Here is a 21,283-nt window from a genome sequence, read left to right as displayed (position 1 = left end):
TGAGGGGAGGAGGAAGAAAGCCAATGAAGAATTTTAAAAGAGAAGAAAGTAGTATGACCACAGCTATCTTGAGTAGCAAATCCACATTATGCACTATGAATTTGGGAGGAGACACATAAGTGTCCAGATATTGTTATAAAACAGATGAGGATGAGCTAGAAAAATGAGAAAGATATGGGAGTAGATCTGTACCAACAGTTGGATTTGAAAAGTGAAATGATATTTAAAACAAAAAAAAAAGGAAGAAGTCCAAATTTTGAATGTAATTGCCATAACTGCCCAGTGGAACAACACTTTCCATAGGAAGAGAAAAGGAAGATTCTGGCTCTGGAAAGAAATGATGACTTAAACCACCCCTCTAAGAGTTAGCCGTACATATCCGATTTACGTCCCTGTATGAAACCACAAATAGCGGGGACTATTTTCTCAGCTCTTGGTTTACAAGATGGATCTTTATAAAAATCTGAGTCTCTGAGACAACTGAGCAGAAAATAAAGGGTGGCAGATGAAAAGACAGAGATGGGAGTAAATGTTCTCTTCCTTGAGGGGACTGGGCAGTGGCTCACTCTGCAGAGTGCACAAGCTACCATGCGCGAACATCCAGGTTCAAGACCCCAGGTGCAACTTCCTGGGAAAACTTCACAACTGGTGGAGCAATACTGTGCTATCTCTCCCTCTGTCTGTCTATTTTTCTCTCTCTGACTCTCACCTACTATCAAACATAAAAAAATTATTGCCAAGACTTTGATGATAATAAAAACTAATATAAATAAATAAATAAATAAATATAAGAATTATCAGGGCCAGGTTGTGACACACCTGGTTAAGCACACATAGTACAGTGCACAAGGACCCAGGTTCAAGTTCCTGGTCCCCACCTGCAAGGGAAGGCTTCACAAATGATGAAGTAGGGCTGCAGGTGTCTCTGTTTCTTTCCTCTCTACCTCTCTCTCCCTTCTCAATTTCTCTCTGCTTCTATCCAATAATAAATTAAAAAATTTAAAAATAAGAATTATCTTACTTGGGTTTGTCCAACAAGTGTGTCCCTTGCTCACAAGGAATAGGAGGAATATTTTGTAAAATCCTTATATGTTCTATGAGACGAAGAAGATGTCTTTTTTCCTCTTTTGTTCACTGATGTAGCTTTCATGCTTAGAGAAGTCCCTAGTAATAGCAGGAGTTTAAGAAATGTTAGCTGAATGGATGAATGACCCTTACTTCTAGTTATATAAAAAAATTAAAAGTTCTAAAAAAAAGAAAAAAATTAAAAGTTCTTCCATTCCAATAACCAAGGCTGTTAAATCTTTTCTCTTTTTTTTTCTAATTCTTGTACAAAATATCTAGAAATAATCTTCAAAGTGCTCTGCTTCATATTCTCACTCTCTTGCTTTTTTACCTGACCCTCCCACTACTCACAAGAATTGACAACTGCAAATAGTAGAAACAAGGAAACAGTAGTTCTTTGGTGAGCAAAAAGCCAGTTATATGTGGTGTTATAATAATAGGATCCCTTGTGGAAGAGTCTAGATTTTGGAATATGCCAATATTAGCCTTACTTTGTACTGAGTTTGTTATTTGTACACTCACTACATTATTTCATCCTTTATAGTATGATTGTTAGAAACTTACCACTTGGAGACTGGACCATCACTCAGGTAAGGCGAGCCTATTTGTGTGCTATGAGTGGACTCTTTACAGCCTGCAGGTAGAAATCAAAGGAGTGGGATTTGTGCAGACTCTCAAGGATCATCATGAAGTCTAGAGGTTGGTATAAGAGAGAGAATAATAAGGTAAAATCTTTTTATGTGGACAAAGGTTGAATAGTAAAAGGATGTTATTCAAAAGAGAAGTTTATGAGTCAGGTTGCTCTTGACATCAGAAATCTTAACAGCAGATCCTCCCATCCGGATTTCATTAAGTTAAATTGTGTCTTATCTCCCTTTTCTGCTTCCTGAGACTTAATCATGGCTTCCTCAGTATCATCAGCCACCGAAAACTTTCTAAGATAAAAAGGATGTTTTCTTTTGTGGAAGCTGCTATTCAAGGGCTAAAACTGACTTGAAAACCTACAACTACACAGATTGGGGTAAGGGGAGGGTGTTGTATGTACCTATTGCATACAAAGAACAGCAGGAATACAGAGAGGAGGAAATAAGACAACCAACCGACATTTTAGTAACAGGCATGACAAGGACTGACATGAAGTCACTGAAGATCCTTGAGCTATAGGCTTCATGATCATGCCAGGCTTGATCTTTTCAGATGTGTTTGACTTTATCTCTGTCATAACTAACTTCATCCCTCACAAGGAAGTTGAAAAGAGATAAATCCCTTTGCCCACTTTACAAATGTTTACTGTTGAGTTCATTTTGAAGAGAATGTAGTGTACCTACTTCTAATTAAATCTTATAAAAGGATTGAGTGCTATTATGGAGATCATGAGCAGAAGGTGAGGGAAATACACAGTGGTAGAGCACCAGACTTGTATGTCTGAGGCATCAGACATCCCAGGTTCAAGCCCCAGCACCACAGTATGCCAGAGTTGAGCAATGCTGTGACATCTTTCTCTTCCTCCTCCAAGTAAATATTAAAAAAAAAAAAATTGCTGAAAACAAAAGGAAAAGTAATCAAATTCATGGGACAGAGGGGTACCACAATGAGAGAACAAGGAAAGTGATAAGGGGAGGGAGAGAGAATATGTGGGAAAGCAGAATCTGGAAGACAAGATAAACTAACGTACACACATGAAAACACCAAAAAGTATCAAAATCCCTGTCTTAGGACCCTGCCTGCTCTTCTCCAGGACTTAGTACAGTGCCTTGAATATGGTACTGAATAAATATAAGTGGGGCGGTGTGCTGAGCAGTGGCACACTGAGTTGAGCACATACATTACCCTGTACAAGGACCTGGGTTCATGCCACTGGCCTCCACATGTGTGTGGGGGGGGGGGCTTCCCAAGTGCTGGAGCAGTGCTGCAGGTACTTCTTTTTCTCTCTCCCTCTCTGTCTCTCCCTTCCTTCTAAATTTCTGTCTCTGTAAAACAATAACAACTACAAAAGGATGGATGAATTAATGTCTGAATATGAGTGATAGAAGGTTCTAAGAGTCAATCAGCTTTATTCCTTTATACTTGTAACAACATACTTATTCCCTATGAAAAACAAAATTTAAAACTCTCCCTACCATCTCTGTTTACTTTTCTAAATCATTTTAACATATATAGATCCATATCATAAGGTAGTATTTGGGTATCTTTTTTCTGCTACCAAATAAGATTATTGATTAAATATTATTTGTTGATTTTAATAGTATACACAAGAAGGCATTAAAGTGCCTGAGCACTGAAGACCAAGAAGCAAATAAATAAAGGGCCCTCCCTGGTTTGGAATTCAAAAGCAAACCAGGTAGCCTGCTCTTGAATTTCTTACTCCAAAGCAGACAGCTTTGGTTCATTTTGCCATCCTCCTCCACCTTTTCCCCTCTGTTGCTTCTGCTCTCCCTCTTTGTCTCCTCCTCCTCCCCCTCCCCCTTCCCCTCCCCCTCCCCCTTCCCCTCCCCCTCCCCCTCCTCCGTTATTGCTGAGGCTTAATGCCTGCACCAGGAATCTACTGCTCCTGGAGGCTATGTTGCCCTTGTTGTTGTAGCCTTCTTGTGGTTATTATTGTTTTGTTATTGATGTTGTTCATTGTTGGATAGGACAGAGAGAAATGGAGAAAGGAGGGGAAGACAGAGAGGGGGAGAGAAAGACAGACACCTGCAGACCTGTTTCACTGCTTGTGAAGCCACTCCCCTGCAGGTGGGGAGCCTGGGGCTCAAACCAGGATCCTAATGCCAGTCCTTGCGCTTTGCACCACATGCGCTTAATCCATTGCGCTATCGCCAGACCCCCACCCTCGCTCTGTCTTCTATATAGCACTGGACTTTCTCACTGGAGAGAAGATAAACAGGTTAATAGCTATCCAGTGAGAGCAACTCCAATGGATAGTCTTCCAGTACTTGGCAATCTCATAGGTCCGAGCTAACCCACCCAGTGCTTGGGTGCCCAGTCCACTTCATCTTGTCTGTGTTGTCTGTGTGAAAATGTATGTGAGCAGCTTTGGGAGCTCCCTACAGCTGCTTAAGGAATTCAGAATGTGACAAGCACTTAGGGTTGCAACCATTTTCAAGTTGTGTGGATGTATGCAAGCAAGTATAGAATCAGGAGAATATGGGAGTCGGGCGGTAGCACAGCAGGTTAAACGCAAGTGGCCCAAAGCACAAGGATCAGCATGAGGATCCCGGTTAGAGCCCCGGCTCCCCACCTGTAAAGGAGTAGCTTCACAAGCGGTGAAGCCGATCTGCAGGTGTCTTTCTCTCCCCCTCTCTGTCTTCCCCTCCTCTCTCCATTTCTCTCTGTCCTATCCAACAACGATGATATAAATAACAACAATAACTATAGCAATAAAATAATAAGGGCAACAAAATGGAATAAATAAATATAAAAAACAATTAAAAAATGAATCAGGAGAATACTGAGTATCGCAGTTCAAGTCTGAGATCCTGAAATTCCAACCCACCACCCACACACATTGGGCAAACCCCTCTCCCCACAGACTTCATCTCAACTTTCTCTTCTGATTCTCATTCTTCATCCTTCATCATTCAGCGCATGGAATGGATTCATTACTCATTACTTTCTTTCATATCTCACATCTGGTGTGACCAGAAGCCCTACTGACAACACCTTTAAGATATATTCAGAAACATATTCTTTCTCATAATCTCCACTGTTATCACCATCATCACCAGCCTAGGCTTATCACAGTAGTCTCTTAACTGGCTTCATAAATTCACCCTAACTTACCATACTCACTGCACCACCAGTCTGTTCTCTATACAAGTCAGAATGCTCCTTCTAAACATCCGTCAGATTATGTCAGCCGCTTGTTCAAAACTCTCCAGTTGAACTTAAGAAGCAATGTCAGAAAGGGAAAATACAAAGTGAAACTTGGACAGTGTGTGGTATATTGCACCAAAGCCAAGAACTGTGGGGAAATGAGGGAAAGGAAGCCATGGGAAAGGGACTGGGGTCCTGGTGTATGATGGTAGAAAAGGACCTAGGTTTGGATGTGATAATGTTCTGCAGGTATCTAGCATAAGATAAGAAATTGTACTCATATAGCAACAATTGCCATGTTGTAAACTACTAACTACTCAATTAGATTACTGTATAAAGATTCTCCAAGTGGTCCCAAAGTCTCAGAAGAAAGTTATAGTCTTCCTACAGGTCTAACAGGGCATGACTCCATGCTTCTGCCTTACATATACATACACACTTCTCTCTCTCTCTCCAACTCTCTCTCTCTCTCCAACTCTCCCCCCCCCCACTTTGGCCAACTTCACTGACCTTGATGATGTTTCCAAAACATACTAAATATAAACTCACTTCCAAACTGTCCTTTGCACTGACTATCTCTCATTTAGGAACACTGCTTCCCCCCCCCCAAAAAAAAAAAAATACACAGGGCTAAGCCTCTGGGCACATTTCATTCTATGCTTCAATGCCATCTCCTCATACTAATAAAGCATTTCTCTTAAAATCATATATCTACCACAAGCTGTACTTTAAGCAGATTTACTTATTATATTTAGAGAGTGTTTCATCGTTTGCTTGCTTATTCGTTGTTCTTTTTGGTTTTTCTCCTCCAACAGAATAAAAGTTCCATGTGGAAATCTAGACCAGTGTCTGCAATGAATTCTTGATTTACTGGACAACTGAAGCTATGCCTGAGCTAACTGATTTTTTTTAATATTTATTAATTTTCCTTTTTGTTGCCCTTATTTTTCATTGTTTTTGTAGTTATTGATGTCGTTCATTGTTGGATAGGACAGAGAGAAATGGAGAGAGGAGGGGAAGACAGAGAGAGGGAGAGAAAGATAGAGACCTGCAGACGTGCTTCACTGCCTGTGAAGCGAACCCCCTACAGGTGGGGAGCTGGGGGCTCGAACCGGGTTCCTTATACCAGTCCTTTAACCCTCTGTGCTACCTCCCTACTCCCCAAGCTAACTGATTTTGAAGAGACTAACCATTGTAAAAAAAAGAAAAAAGAAAAGAAAAACACTACTATAGTTTGGGAGTTGGTGTGATACACTGAAAGAAATTAGATTAGCAAAGTGTGCTTTTTTTTTCTCCCCCACTATCTTCTAGTCACCAGTCTGTGGTGGTGATTTATAGAGATACTGCTGTGTTTGTTTCTGTAGACAGTGAGTCAGTCCCTCAGAATATAAACAAATCATCAAACTTCTCATTCTCAAGGAATTTAAATACATCCATGAGTTATAGTGGTTTCACTAAACTCACGTATATGAAAAGTCAGAATATTGGTGGATTTTAATTCTATCACTAAATTTACACTGGTCCTTCTGAGCCAAGCTCAGGCAGAGATCATATGCTGTACCACCCTTAGTATTTGATGATCTGACTTCACATGTCCCCACCAGAGAGCCTATTAACCTCTGGAGTTCTGTCATAAAGTGTGACACAGACCCATGACATTCTTAGAAGTTTCTACCATCCATTACTCTTCCTAAATTTGAAGGAAGCTCAGTCTCCATGGGGTCAACCTCTGTTCCATTCCTCTCCTAAACCCCGAAGACATTGAACTCTAGCATACCAGGTGAAGAAGGCAGGGGGAAGTTCCATGGAACACACAGAATCAGATTTTGATTCATCTCATTACCTAACAATATATCTGGAAAAAATAGTTCAAAATAATTACAAAAAAAAAATAACTGTAAAGCAGATCTTCTAAGTTTGATGTTAAGTAAAACCATTATATTAGCTCAACAAACTGAAATATATCAGAGAAGTGTTCCTTAAACAACCGTATTTTTTTTTAATCGATCTTGGAACTAGAAAGATCTGATTTTACTAATAAAGAAAGGATAAGTTTCTTTTTTGGCTTATGGTGGGGAAGGAAGGGGAGGCCTCAAAGTCAGGAAATAGTGAGTCATTTGCTCGGGAAAAGATCTAGAGGGGGCATGATATAGGACACCACAGCTGTCAGGGGGATTCTACTACTCTACCATGGTAAAATAAGACATCTACGGTGTGGTGGACTCTGCAGAAATCTGAGTACACGAAACATGACTCAAGACCAGTTCATATTCTGAGAAAAGAAACAGGAGAATGAAAATGTTCTCATGAAGCATAAATGAAAAACCCACAAAAAAAATAAAAACAAAAAGACCAAATACCACAGTGAAGTACTCCACTCCAATAAAAGCACAAATTTTAATTGTATTGCATTTCACAAAACAACTTCAGTCTCTGAGTTCATCAAACCCCATTCTTCCTTCTGATGCTCAAAAATTCTGAAGCTAAGAGGGAAGGCACAATGTAAAACTTGGACTGGGTTTGGTGCACTGCACCAAAGCAAAAGACTCTAGGGGTGGATCTAGGGTCCTCGTGAATAATGAGGGGGAAAAATTAGCCCTTTCTCTCAGAAATTCACATCTTACAAATACACAAAGTATCAACGTCACAACGCCTTTAGCAAAAGGGAAAGTTTTTACTAAACAGAAAGAATGTAATCCCCTTCAAAGTAGTTTAACTGCTACTTCAAATGAGTCTTCTTAGTCACAATTGTAAGTGCTCAGTATACAATTTTTTTCTATTATTTCTAAATTTGTTGATTTGTCCTTTAGGGTAGATGATTTTTGTGAAATAATTAAAGTCTTTTTGTTCTAACTCTGATTACTAAAGTATCTAGTTAGACTGGGTAAAATACCATTTTCACTGTGGTAAATATTTTTTTATGTTGTTCCTTGTAGCATGCTACTGATTCTTCATTCTGTTGGGTGACATAGGGAAAAGTATAACTTTCATAGTCTCTGCTATGAGAAAGCTTACATTGTAAGGAAATATTTACTCAAAGAAATATATTTAATACCCACAAAAATAAAATAGCATGATATGTGAGAAGAGAGCAAGCCATTATTTTGATGTGAGGAATGAGGAAAGGCTTAGTAGGAAAAGTAGCATTTTAGCAGTCATTGGGGAATAAAAAAAAGAAACAGTAAGCAAAGAATGGGAAGAAATGAACATTCCATTTTTTTTAATTCCTTTCAGGGTTACCACTGGGACTTGGTGCCAACTCTAAGAATCCACTGTTCCTAGCAGCCATTTTTTCCATTTTCTATTGGGTAGGACAGATAGAAATTGAGAGAGGAAGAGAGAGGGGGAGAGAAAGATACACACCTGAAGACCTGCTTCACCACTTTTGAAGTGACCTCCCTACAGGTGGGGAGCCAGGGGCTTGAACCAGGATTTTTGCATGGTTCCTTGCACTTCACACTATGTGCACTTAACCTGGTGCATTACCGCCTGGCCCCCTGAAATGACCATTCCAAACTGAGAAAAAAAATTATGGAGATGTGAAAGTGCAGAATGAGTTCAAGAAGCAACACAAATCCTGTGGTTGAGGTTGGATGAATAAATACTTGGGAAATGGTGGTAGAAGATGAAACCAAACACTAGAGGGACACAAACAGTCAGATTCCAGACTGCTATAAATCCATAAAAGCACTTCCAGTCATGTTTTGACCAACAGCCCTTCTGTTAAAATACACAGGTGGCCTTTGTTTTTGAGATGCCTGTTTTGAAGAGCAACAGTTAACTGGAAAGCCCATGTCCTGGGCCCACTGAAAACCCTATCAGTCTCCCTTACTTGGTATCATATCTGAAATTTCATCTCAGTAAAGGAAATTTTAGCACCAATTAGAAAAAAAAAAAAAAGCACAAAAAAATCAAGATTCAGATGACAACGTGAATCAACAGAAAACCCACACCAAGGAATGTCAGCCTTGCTCATCGGTCTGTCATAGGAGGCTGCATAGTAACGTGATAAACTCGTCCAGGAAAACCCCTGGAGAAAAACCCCTTCTGCCTCAAAGCAATGAAAGCAGTCTCCTACAGGTCAGGAGTCACAGGGGATGATATGGCAGGAGTGCACAGGGGCTGGATTTCAAAACAGCCTGTACATAGTGTCATGTTCAGAGGATAAGGTCTCTACCTTGGGTCAGAAACTCAGTGTAACCTCCAGCATGAAGTTGGGGGTTGATATGATAACTATTCGAGGGAGTCTGCAAACAAAGGGTCCCAGATTGAGTAGCCAAGGTAGGACACAGGCTCCTGATGGGACTTGCTGGTGATTGATCCTAAGGTACCACCAATATAACCTCCAAAACAGTGACTCTCAAAGTTGAGCTACACAGGTATAGTGTCCAGAACTAGTCAGATTACTCAGTTGAAAAATTTGATTTTCCTAAGGACTTTCAGATAGTGCTGATGGTGCTGGTCGAAAAATCACTGATCTTGAACCCGATGGGGCTGGAGTATTTTAATTTCAGTAGTTGAATGTTAGAACTAGAAAAGGGTGGAAATTGATCATTTCCAGCCTGACTGCTTGAAGGCATTTCATATGCTTTGGAGCCAGATAAACATCAAAAAGAGACAGTAACTTCAAAGTGATAAAACAGTAGAGGGAGAGGGAGGAAATGAAGACTAGTTTAAGGGAAGTATGAGGAGGAATTTGGCCATTTCCCCACCTTCTTGGAGGAGGAAGGAGCTATATTACAGCCTAGTCACTGATCATCTGTACCTGGCTGCCTCCAGAATCAATCTATAAAGTTTTCCCAAAATATCAGGTGTCGGCCATACATCCAGGCAAATTATATCAGAATCCCTGCAGGTAGAGGCCTGAGTTTGGCGGATCCTAAATCCCCCCCCCCCCCCTTTTACCACCACCCTGTGATTGTAACATGGAATTAGGGCTGAAAGCTTGAAGAACGTCTGCAAAAAAATTGGATCTCATGTAAAGAAAGAAAAAAACCTGTGAAATGAAAAGTTCATCTCCAGCTCACTTAAATTTTCACATGATTTCTTCTTTTCTTTATTGTCACCAGGGTTATTGATAGGCCAGCACAATGAATCCACCACTCTTAGTGGGTTTTTTTTTTTCCTTTTTTTTTCTTTTTACTTGATACAACAGAGAGAAATTGGGAAAGGGAGAAGGAAAGAGGAAGAGAGACACCCCAGCACTGCTTCACTGCTCATGAAGCTTCTCCCTTGCAGGCAGGGTCTGGGGACTTGAACCCAGTTCTTTGCACATGGTAATGTGTGCTTTCAACAAGGTATTACACCACTAGCCCCCTCCACATGATTTCTAATATGTTTGGTCCTCAGGCAGGGAGACAGCATAGTAGTTATGCAAAAGACTTTTATGCCTGAGGCTCTTTGGCCCCAAGTTCAATCCCCAGCTCCACCATAGTAAACCAATGCTGAACAGTGCTCTGGTCTTTCTGTATCTTCCACTGCATGTCTGTCTGTCTGTCTGTCTGTCTCTCTCTCTCTAATAAAAAATAAAAATAAATGACTGGTCCTTACTCTGTTATTCCCCAGCCCTTCAACTTCTTTTACCTGTTATGGATATCTCCAGTATCTCACAGTTATTTCTTTGCTCTCATCCCCCACCACTTTGCTCACAGTGGATCACCACTGTGGTTTACATCAGCCAGTCTTATAGCCGAAACCACTGAACAGGCTTGCTCCTAAAGCTGTCTATTTTCCTATTTCTCACAGGCCTGACTTCAAGTTCAAACAGTTTTGGGCCTCTACAGAAGCCATTGTATATGCATCATTCATTTTACATCAAACCAAACATGTAGGTTTAAAAGTCATAAAATAATCTAGTGGGGAAAAAAGATTTAGTGATCTACTAGTAAGATGTTTTGTAGACTGTTAGTACAGTGACATTTTAAGTGAAACTCCAATATATAGAATAGACTAGAAGTGCTGTGGAACAGCATACTGTTTGTGCTAATAAAACAAAGGAGGGAAGGAACTGGGGGGAGGAGAGACAATATCTAGAAGGACAGACAATAAGCTTTGACATTGGTTTCCATTAGGGTAGGGAATGGGGACAGGCTAACAGAGACTTTCGTCTTTGCACAAGAGGTACTTGTTTGTACTTCTTAGTTTTGAGTCATTTGCCTAGATTCCTACTGGGAAAAAAAGAAAAACACTTTGGTTTTTTTGGGTTTTTTTTTTAGTGGAGCTGTTCTGCATGGTGCAAACTTGACCTCTTCTCTCACCCTATGTCTTCATATGCAGACCAAGACCCATTAGAGTGTCTAATCCCTTAAAATTCCTCAGAGGAAGCCCCAATGGAACTCCACATTTTTGCAACCAGAATTGATGGAGAGGTCAACTGTCCTATTCAAAGCCACACAACTGACACACCTGCCTCTCCTGATTCTTTAGTGTTTTATTTTCATACTCCCTTCATACAATCAGTCCCTTTAACACAGCTCAAATAATTGTTGAAGTTCTCTACAGCTATGCCAAGAATATACCATTGTTGTGATGTGTCATGTGAAAATCACATTATCGGGGGAGAGAAAACGTATCAACCAGACACAAAATAAATAAGTGCAAGTCTCACTTATCACAGTGTTGATGAAATAATAATAACCACCCTCACCATCTGTGGAACTGTTCTCTATTAACAACCATACTATATAAAGGATCTGTCATTTATTTGGGTGTTCAGTCGCATGAGTCACAAGACAAATGCTTAGAAGACCAAAGCACCACATATAGAAAGCAATGCTATTAACATTTTCCTTGATTCTGGCACAGTCCCAGTGACCACTAGGTGGCAATAATGTCCTAACAACAGTAAAACCTCTCAGACAATAATTATCACACAATGAATTAATATCACCCTGACCCACCTGGTTACACAGCCTTAAGGCCTAGATATAATTACTGTTCCACATAATTTTTCATTCTCTCAATAAGTTATATCCCTTATTGTAAGAACCAAGAATGTTTTAGCTTATGTCAAAAGGCAGGCTCAAACCAGTAGCCTTTGGGCAGAATTTAGTCAGCAGCTGATGTTTGGATTTGCTATTTTGTTGTAATTCAAAATACCTTTTAGTGGAGCAGTCCCTCTCCAGCACTCCCATCAGTCTGTAAAGACTTGTGTTAGGCTCTTCCATAAATTTCATGATTTCTAAAGACATTTGAGATTGGGGCCTCTACTTAAATGTTTTTCTCACATACATAGTGGTCCTTCATTTGCAATCTAACTGATCTACTCAACTATACTGAGTTTTCCCATCTACATATGCCTTTTCCTAACTCATTCTCTCTACAATATTATCCTCCATGGCATGTGTATAGAAGATTTTGCAGTCCTCACTAGAAGGCCCAGATTAAATGTCACCTCCTCCTTCCTCAATTATACCGTACTGAAGTCCTAACCTCCCCCCCCCCCCCGGAACACAGAGCCTTTATTACTTTTACCTGGTGCTGTTGTCTCTGCTATTTTTGAGTTCTCTGAGACAAGCAAGAATTTTCCCATTTCTTCGTGTGTATGTAATCAGATCTAGTGCCTCCGTGGCTTTTGGTTTCCTCAGACTCAAAAAGCCATGCCAACACTTCCCCAATGGGGAATAAGGAAAGGCAGGATTTTTTTTAAAGCATCTAATAAAATGTGATTCTTTCTACATGCGTTAGTTGGAATCTCATTGAAAGGAATAACTACTCCTCCTTCATCTAATTATCTGGAGGGGTTTCATGAAGATGATACAAAATAAGGCACAAACTGTCTAGCACACAGTGAAGGCTCAATATGTGTGAACTATCTCTTATACTACTATTAATCAGACAACAGAAGTTTTCTGATTAATGTAGATATTATCTAATTTAATATGAGATGTTTGAAGTGTTAGGATATTCCAAAATAGTCTTCTGTATTAACTGGCTAGGGTTAGCATAATAACATAGCACAGAATGTGTATCTTAAGAGAAATAAGCTTTCCTGGCAGATCTGGAGGCTAGAAGTCCAAAACTAAGGTATCAAGAGATTTGGTTTCTTCTGAGTCTTTGCTCTGGGGCTTGCAGGTGGCTACTTTCTCTGTGTCACACATGATATTCTATCAGCCTGCTGGCTCCTGCAACCTTTCTGTGTGTCCAAATTTTCTCTTCTAAGGGGAGCATCAATCAGATAGGATTAGGGTTCATCTTAATGGCCTTGTTTTAATTTAATCATCTCTAAAAGCCCTATCTTCTAATACAGTTTGAGGTACCAGAGTTAAGGTTTCAACTTCAGTACTAAAGTAGGGAACAGGGTCAAATTCAGCCCATCAAATCTACCTACTTCCTTTAAAACACTATTGTAAGGAAATGATCATACATGTGAGAGTGTTTTCAGAATTGGAAAGCATAGCATAGACATCATTACAACTCTTGGTAACCAGTCATAGACTTCACGCATAAATTATGTAAACATTTCTTATAACATTACTAACATTATTAATCTGACTATGGTTTCATGAGTGTCACAGAGTTCTGGAAGGCAAACATCCTCATTGACTGGGCACCCACAGTTAGCATGCTTTTTTTTCCTCTGAGATTTGGTGCCTAGCAAGTGTGTGTGTGTGTGTGTGTCCCCTCAACAGAAGCCCACGGCATAGCCTCACCTCAGAGAGGAAGCTTGCCTGTGAGCTTTCCAGCACAGCTAATTTCTCCATTCACCAGCTGCCTGGCCTTGGGCTAGGTTTCTCAGTGCAGCATGTTGTCTTAATTCCATGGCTGTGTGTGTGTGTTGGGGGGCGGGGGAGAGAAGGATAATAATTCTCATAAGCAGGCAATGAGGATGAATGAGTTAATCTACACTGAGCATTAATCTAGTATAATATGAACAAACTCCTATTCATGTCTTTCTAGAACCAGCATCAGAATAAACACCTGCTAGAAAGCTAATTCTTTTCTGTAATATTTTCTTGAAGGAGGCAATTTGCAAAATGTAATAAATTGCTACCTCCCAGAAATGGGAAAGGAGGACATACTTCACTAGGCCTGTGTAAGTGGAAAGGGTTAGGAATGATCTTTCCGCATTGAGATTTTGCTTATCAGAGCCTAACAGAGGACAGGGAGAAGCTGTGACCGTCAGTTGAGGATAAGAGAGAAGAATCAGAACTCTCCCCCTCAGGACTGCTGACTATTTCTCCAACCTTTGACAGCCTTGCTGTCCACAGTCTCCACACTACAAATGTGTGGGGGGAAGGGAGCAGATAACACTTAAGCGCTCAAACCATCCACCAGCTTGCCTTGCCCGTTCGACCACACCCCCAGGCTACCAGGAATTATGCCCTGCTTTAAAATTGTACTTTAATGCCTTTCAGAGTTATATGTACTTTGGCAGTTGAAGCAACAAAAGTTTTTCTCCCGAGTAATTGAATCATCTCTCAACCCCTTTTTGTATAGGAAATGTTCTTATTTATTGCAACACAGTATCTCTTTGTATAAAATAATTCTCCCTGCGACTTTGCCAGTGAGCATAGCCACTGCTTAGTTGGAAGACCTATGGCCACACAATTTCCTTCTTTTCCTATGCCCACTCTCAGTGGTAACCACTCCGCTTTCAGCATATCTTCCTAGCCGTATCCTGCTTATCTGCTGCTCTCCAAGTACTCAAATGAGGAAGTTGCAACGAATCTCTCCAACCCCACCTCTACACCCATGGTCCTGTTAAAGTTCCTTGTTAGTCACAGTAACTACCATGCAGACAAAGAAACAATACGTACAATACAGGTTGCATCTGGGAGAAGGAGACAATATGGACTAATGGACCCTTAAACAAGCCCAGAGGATGTAAGGACCTTCACCTGCCAATCACCCGAACATCCATTTATGACTTGGAAAGAGCTTTACACCTACAAGTCTCGATATTCTTGTGTTCGCATTCACAGATTCAACAAACCAATACGCGGTATACAATTGGTTGAATGTGTGAATGCAGAACCGTGAATAGAAAAAATCCCTGGGCGTGGGGCGGTAATGACAGAGTTAAGCTCACATAGTACGGAAGTGAAAGGACCCGTACAAGCATACTGGTTCAAGCCCCAGGCTCCCTACATGCAGTGGGAGTTGCTTCACAAGGTGAAGCAGGTCTGCTGGTGTCTATGTAAATCTCTCCCTATCTTCTCCTCCCCTCTCAATTTCTTTCGGTCCTATCAAAAAAATTGAAAAAATGGCCACAGGAGAGTGGATTTGTAGTGCAGGCACCAAGACCCAGCTATAAGCCTAGAGGCAAAAAAAAAAAAAAAAAAAAGAAGAAGAAGAAGAAGAAGAAGAAGGAGAAAGAGAAGGTGAAGAAGAAAGAAAAGAAGAAATCCTTTGGTATAAGTGGACTCCGACCTATATGGTTCAAAGGTCACCTAGATTATGTGGTTAGGGGAGCACAGGGCCGAGCTGGGGAAGGACATGTAATGTAATAAACCTGGACCTAAGAAGCCAAGGAAAGAAAGCTGTCCAGGACCCACAGAGCTTGGTCCTAAGGATCCTCCCCCGTTTGTGGAGTTTGAATATTACCCAGGAGGCAGGGGCTAGAGTAGGCTCCACTGGACTTGGCCAAACTCTGGTCAGCTTAGCATCCAGGCATTTGTACCAGAAAGCAAACCCAAAACAACACATTACTCATCAAGAGATTCTTACATAAAAGAGAAGGAAGGAAGGAAGGAAGGAAGGAAGGAAGGAAGGAAGGAAGGAAGGAAGGAAGGAAGGAGAAAGAAAGAAAGAAAAAAAAAGAATAATATGGCCATTGAATTAGATAGTATGCTTAGTGAGGTCATTGGTTTACAATCTCAGTAAGTACCAGAATGAATTCTGTTAATAATACTCAAACATTTTCTGGGCTGATGGTATGTTTTGAATATCTTTTTTTTTTTTTTTAATGAGCAGAAGGACTAGGGAGGTCCTACAATAGTTATACAAAAGACTTTCGTGTCTGAGGCCTGAAAGTTCCAGGTTCAATTCCTAAGCTAGAACTGAACAGTGCTCTGGTCATAAATAAATAAATAGGAACCGAAGAGTTAATAAGACTTTTAAAATACAGTTTTGTGCCCATACCTATGGACATCTAATGTTTGATAAAGAGACTCAAATTATTAAATGGAGGAAGGAGACTCTCTTCAGTAAATGGTGCTGGGAAAATTGGGTTGAAACATGCAGAAGAATGAAACCTAGATATAGACCACGGCCCATGAGATAGGGCATATGTCCATATACCCATAAATTAGGGGAAAATACATTCCTTAAAGCAAAAGTGCACAATAATTTGCAGTGAGTAAATAATGCAACAAGCAAGTAGAAATACTTTAAAAGACACCTTAAAGTACCTAATGAAGCAGTTTCTACTTAGACCTAGATACCCTCCTCACCTACCTCCTATTACATGTCCCTCAATCTCTCCAAAGCTAACCTTGTCAAAGTAAGGACTACAAAAACTAAATAAGGGCAAGAGACGGGTATACTTTAATGATAACTCTTTAGTCACTACCAGGCCACCCCATTAATTGGGGCCCTAGTCAAGGAATCCTGGGATTCCCACAAAGACATGATAGGCCTAGACCTCTAACAGATCCCTCTCTCCACTATCACTGGCCATCTCCATCAGGAACAACCCCTTTGTGGGCCCCTATAGGACCTTATCCTCAATGTGGATCAACAATGGTAAGGAATGTTCCATTCTCCAAAGGGAGGTTTAACAACATACTCTACCTACCACCTGAAGAAGATGGGTCCTGAAATTAGTGAAGCCTGGAATGTTCCTAGCTGTGACCACAGAATGTAAGCTCAGACCTACAGGGATGCAGAGGTTACATAGGCTCCTGTGCTCAATATGGGCCCTAGAGGAAATCAATGGGGTTTACAGTTTAAAAAATATTTATATACTTTCACCATATTTAGGAGCTACTCTCTTCCCTAATCCAGCTTTCTAGTCCTTTTTCCAACTATAACACCATCTCCCTAGACAATAACCTGGGTCCACCTGCATATTAGATGTCAGTTTCAGGCAAAAACTAGTAAAGTCATGGGCCCCTTGGAATATATCTAAAATAGACCTACTAGCTTTTCCCAAAATGGAGACCCCAAATCTCCATCCACAATATTCTTGCCTTCAGGTTCATGATTAGTCAAGAAACTGTCTGCTTTCTTTATAAACTTTTTTTATTATTTATTTATAAAAAGGAAACATTGACAAAACCATAGGATAAGAGGGGTACAATTCCCACCACCAGATCTACGTATCCCATCCCCTCCCCTGATAGCTTTCCTATTCTTTTTTTTTTTAATTTCTTTATTGGAAAATTAATGTTTTACATTCGGCAGTAAATACAATAGTTTGTACATGCATAACATTTCTCAGTTTTCCATATAACAATACAACCCCCACTAGGTCCTCTGAAGGACCTGTATTCTCCCACCCCACCCAGTGTCTTTTACTTTGGTGCATTACACCAATTCCAGTTCAGGTTCTACTTGTGTTTGCTCTTCTGATCTTGTTTTTTAGCTTCTGCCTGAGAGTGAGATCATCCCATATTCATCCTTCTCTTTCTGAATTATTTCACTTAACATGAGTTTTTCAAGGTCCATCCAAGATCTGCTAAAAACGATGAAGTCACCATTTTTTATAACTGAGTAGTATTCCATTGTTCCTATTCTTTAACCCTCTGGGAGTATGGACCCAAGGTCATTATGGGATGCAGAAGGTGGAAGGTCTGTAATTGCTTCCTCACTGAATTTGTGTGTTGACAGGTCGATCCATACTCCCAGCCTGCCTCTCTCTTTCCCTAGTAGGGTGGGGATCTGGGGAATCGGAGCTCCAGGACACATTGGTGGGGGTGTCTGTCCAGGGAAGTCTGGTTGGCATCATGCTAGCATCTGCAACCTAGTGAATGAAAAAAAGAGTTGACATACAAAGCCAAACAAATTGTTGACCAGTTATGAACCTAAAGGCTGAAATAGTGCAGATGAAGAGTTGGGGGAGTGTTGTATGCTTTACATTGGGTTGTTCTAGATCTCCCCCGCCAAGAAAATTGGATCAGTCCTGCTAGTTTCACAGGCCCGCTTGGCCCCGCCCCTAGGAACCCTGAGAGAGTTCCAGAGTTCCAGAGTTCGAGAGTTGCAGAGTTGCAGAATTAGAGAGTGTTTGGCGCCGCCGCAGGGGGAAAGAGGCAACAGAGTTCTGTTTGGTGATTAGTTTGTCTTAGTTTATGAATCGTTGTTCCTGAATAAAGAAATACAGCTTCCCTGCCCAGCCATATGTCTCTGGTCGTCTCTGTTACCTGCCCGTGAAGCGAGCCCGGCCAGCTGGAGCCTCCGAATTTTAACAACAAATGGCGCCCACATGGACCTGACCTGCGCATCTCTCAGATAAGTGAAGACAATTTGGCTACCTATGTACTATGGCCTTCTCTTCTGCTTGTGAAGAGATCTCCAAAGGCCTCTGCTCTTTCTTCACGAGACTGTTTTGCTGTTTCTGGAACATTTATCTCTGGACCACTCTGTGGTTTCCACTCGCTCAGGCGAACTCAGAACAGCCAGTGGGAATAGCCAGCGGGCAGGAGGCGAGGCGCAGAGCTGCTGTTTCCACCTGGTTAAACAGCCAGCCAGCTGGCTGCGCCCAGACAACCCCGCGCACTGCGCCCACAGCCCCACAGCCCCGCAGCCCACAGGAGGCCTACGCCAGCACGCAGGAGCCCGATGCCACCATGCAGGAGCCCGATGCCAACATACTGGAGCCCAATGCCAACATGCAGGAGCCCGATGCCACCACGCAGGAGCCCGATGCCAACACGCTGGAGCCCAATGCCAACACGCAGGAGCCCGATGCCACCACGCAGGAGCCCGATGCCACCACGCAGGCCAGCCCACAAAAGCCGGCTCTCCACCGCGTGGCACAGGGCACTGGACGTGTGATCCTTCCACGCTGCTCGGCCACTGCGAGCAGGGCAGCAGACATGGCAGGGCCATGGGGCAGGGCCACGGCGGCCTATCATGGCCGCCACCCCTGGGCACCTAAGCCCACGCCTTCTACAAGGCTGGCCCGCCCGCCCTCTTGCTATGAATTCTGGAACAATCCTGGACCTCCAGGACCCCCAGGCTCCCTGCCAAAACTGGGCACACAAGATCTCCAGCTGCCGGTCCGGTCTGAAGGCAGACAAGCTGGAGTACGCAGAGATTTGTACAGAGATCGCAACCTGCAATTCCTAGAAGTGAAGCTGCCCAAGAGACCACCACTGGACAACGCACCCCCCCCCCAACAACTAAGACAGTACAGATTTAAATTCGTGTTTAAAATGACATGTCTTCGTAACAAAGGTTTCTCTCCTTCTGTATTAATGACCATGTTTATGTGTATGTTTAAAGTTTGGTAAACAGTAGCTTTAAGGCTAAATTCTTACTAGTCAAAGTTAAATGAAAAAGGTTTTCAACGTAATTCTCATAAAGATAAAATTAACTTACATTCAAAGTCTGAGGTAAAAATTAGTTAACAATCAATATATTTTAACTAAGTTGGTCTAAACAAAAGGTTAAATAGACTTGTTGATATGTAAAACTCTCCATTACGTTCTCTATTAGAAATGGTAGATCGCACAATGGCTATGCTAACTCATGCCTGATGTTTCCTTTCCTGCGCACACCTAGGGTGTGTCTCCATCTTGAATGGGTGTAACAAAAGGTTAAAAAGACGTTGTTGATATGTAAAAGTCTCAAATTCCTTCTCTATTATAAATGTTAGATTGTGCTGTGGTTATGCTAATAAGTTTTGTTTCATAGTAAGTAAATTGCAGCCAGCTGCCTTTGGGACTCTAGGTCGTTCCCCACCCCCATGCAAATGCCTGTCGAGGCAAGTACGCCCCCCAGAGGCAAGAAATGTTTTTTTAAGCTGATAATGTTTTGCCCACAGAGGCAAAACATGGCCCCCTCAGGCCTTCCCTTGGCAGCACACTGGTTCTTGTTACTTGCTTACATGTTTCTCCATGTTTGTGCTAGTTTCTTTTTTAAAAAATGCCTGTACGATATAGGTTTCTGCTCACCCCACACCCTTGATACTGTAGTCATTTAGTTAAAAAGAAAAGGGGGAATTGTTGTATGCTTTACATTGGGTTGTTCTAGATCTCCCCCGCCAAGAAAATTGGATCAGTCCTGCTAGTTTCGCAGCCCCGCTTGGCCCCGCCCCTAGGAACCCCGAGAGAGTTCCAGAGTTCCAGAGTTCGAGAGTTGCAGAGTTGCAGAATTAGAGAGTGTTTGGCGCCGCCGCAGGGGGAAAGAGGCAACAGAGTTCTGTTTGGTGATTAGTTTGTCTTAGTTTATGAATCGTTGTTCCTGAATAAAGAAATACAGCTTCCCTGCCCAGCCATATGTCTCTGGTCGTCTCTATCACCCGCCCGTGAAGCGAGCCCGGCCAGCTGGAGCCTCCGAATATTAGCAACAGGGGAGGTCCTCCATTTTGTAGATAGCTAGTAGGCATATTTTAGGTATATTCCAAAGGGCCTGTGTCTATACTAGTTTGCTTTTTTACCTGAGCCTGAAATCTGATATGCAGGTGGATCCAAGTTATTGTCTGGGGAGATGATGTCATGGCTGGAAAAAGGACCAGAAAGCTGGATCAGGGAAGAGAGTAGCTCCCTAATATGGGGAAGGGGTATAAATATTGTTGACTGTAAACCCCATTTACTTTATTTGATCTGGGGCCCATATGCAGCTTAGGAGCCTATGTTTGTTCTGCTTTCTGTCTTAACTTTTTTTCAGCCACTAGGTTCCAGATGATACCATGATGTCTACCTGACTTCGCTGGGCAGACAACCCCACCATGTGTCTTGGAGTCCCGCTTCCCCAGAGCCCTGACACACTAGGGAAAGAGAGAGACAGGCTGGGAGTATGGACTGACCTGTTAACACCCATGTTCAGTGGGGAAGCAATTACAGAAGCCAGGCCTTCCACCTTCTGTACCCCACAGTGATCCTGGGCCCATACTCCCAGAGGGATAAAGAATAGGGCAATTATCAAAGGAAGGGATTGTATATGGAGTTCTGGGGGTTGGCATTGTGTGGAAATGTACCTCTCTTATCCTATAGTCTTGTCAATATTCCCATTTTATAAATAAAAATTTTTAAAAAAACAGTTCTATAGGGGCCGGGTGGTGGCGCACCTGGCTGAGCGCACATATTACAGTGCACAAGGACCAGGGTTCTAGCCCCCGGTCCCCACCTGCAAGAGGAAAGCTTTGCAAGTGGTGAAGTGGGGCTGCAGATGTCTCTCTGTCTCTCTCCCTGTCTATCTCCCCTCCTCTCAATTTCTGGCTGTCTCTATCCAATAAATAAATAAAGATAATTTTAAAAAATGTTTTAAATGTTCCTAAAAAATAAAAAAGCCTAGTTCTATG

The sequence above is a fragment of the Erinaceus europaeus genome, chromosome 11 (assembly GCF_950295315.1).
Source record: "Erinaceus europaeus chromosome 11, mEriEur2.1, whole genome shotgun sequence".
Classification (NCBI taxonomy): Eukaryota; Metazoa; Chordata; class Mammalia; order Eulipotyphla; family Erinaceidae; genus Erinaceus; species Erinaceus europaeus.
Note: the sequence above shows the minus strand (reverse complement) of the source record.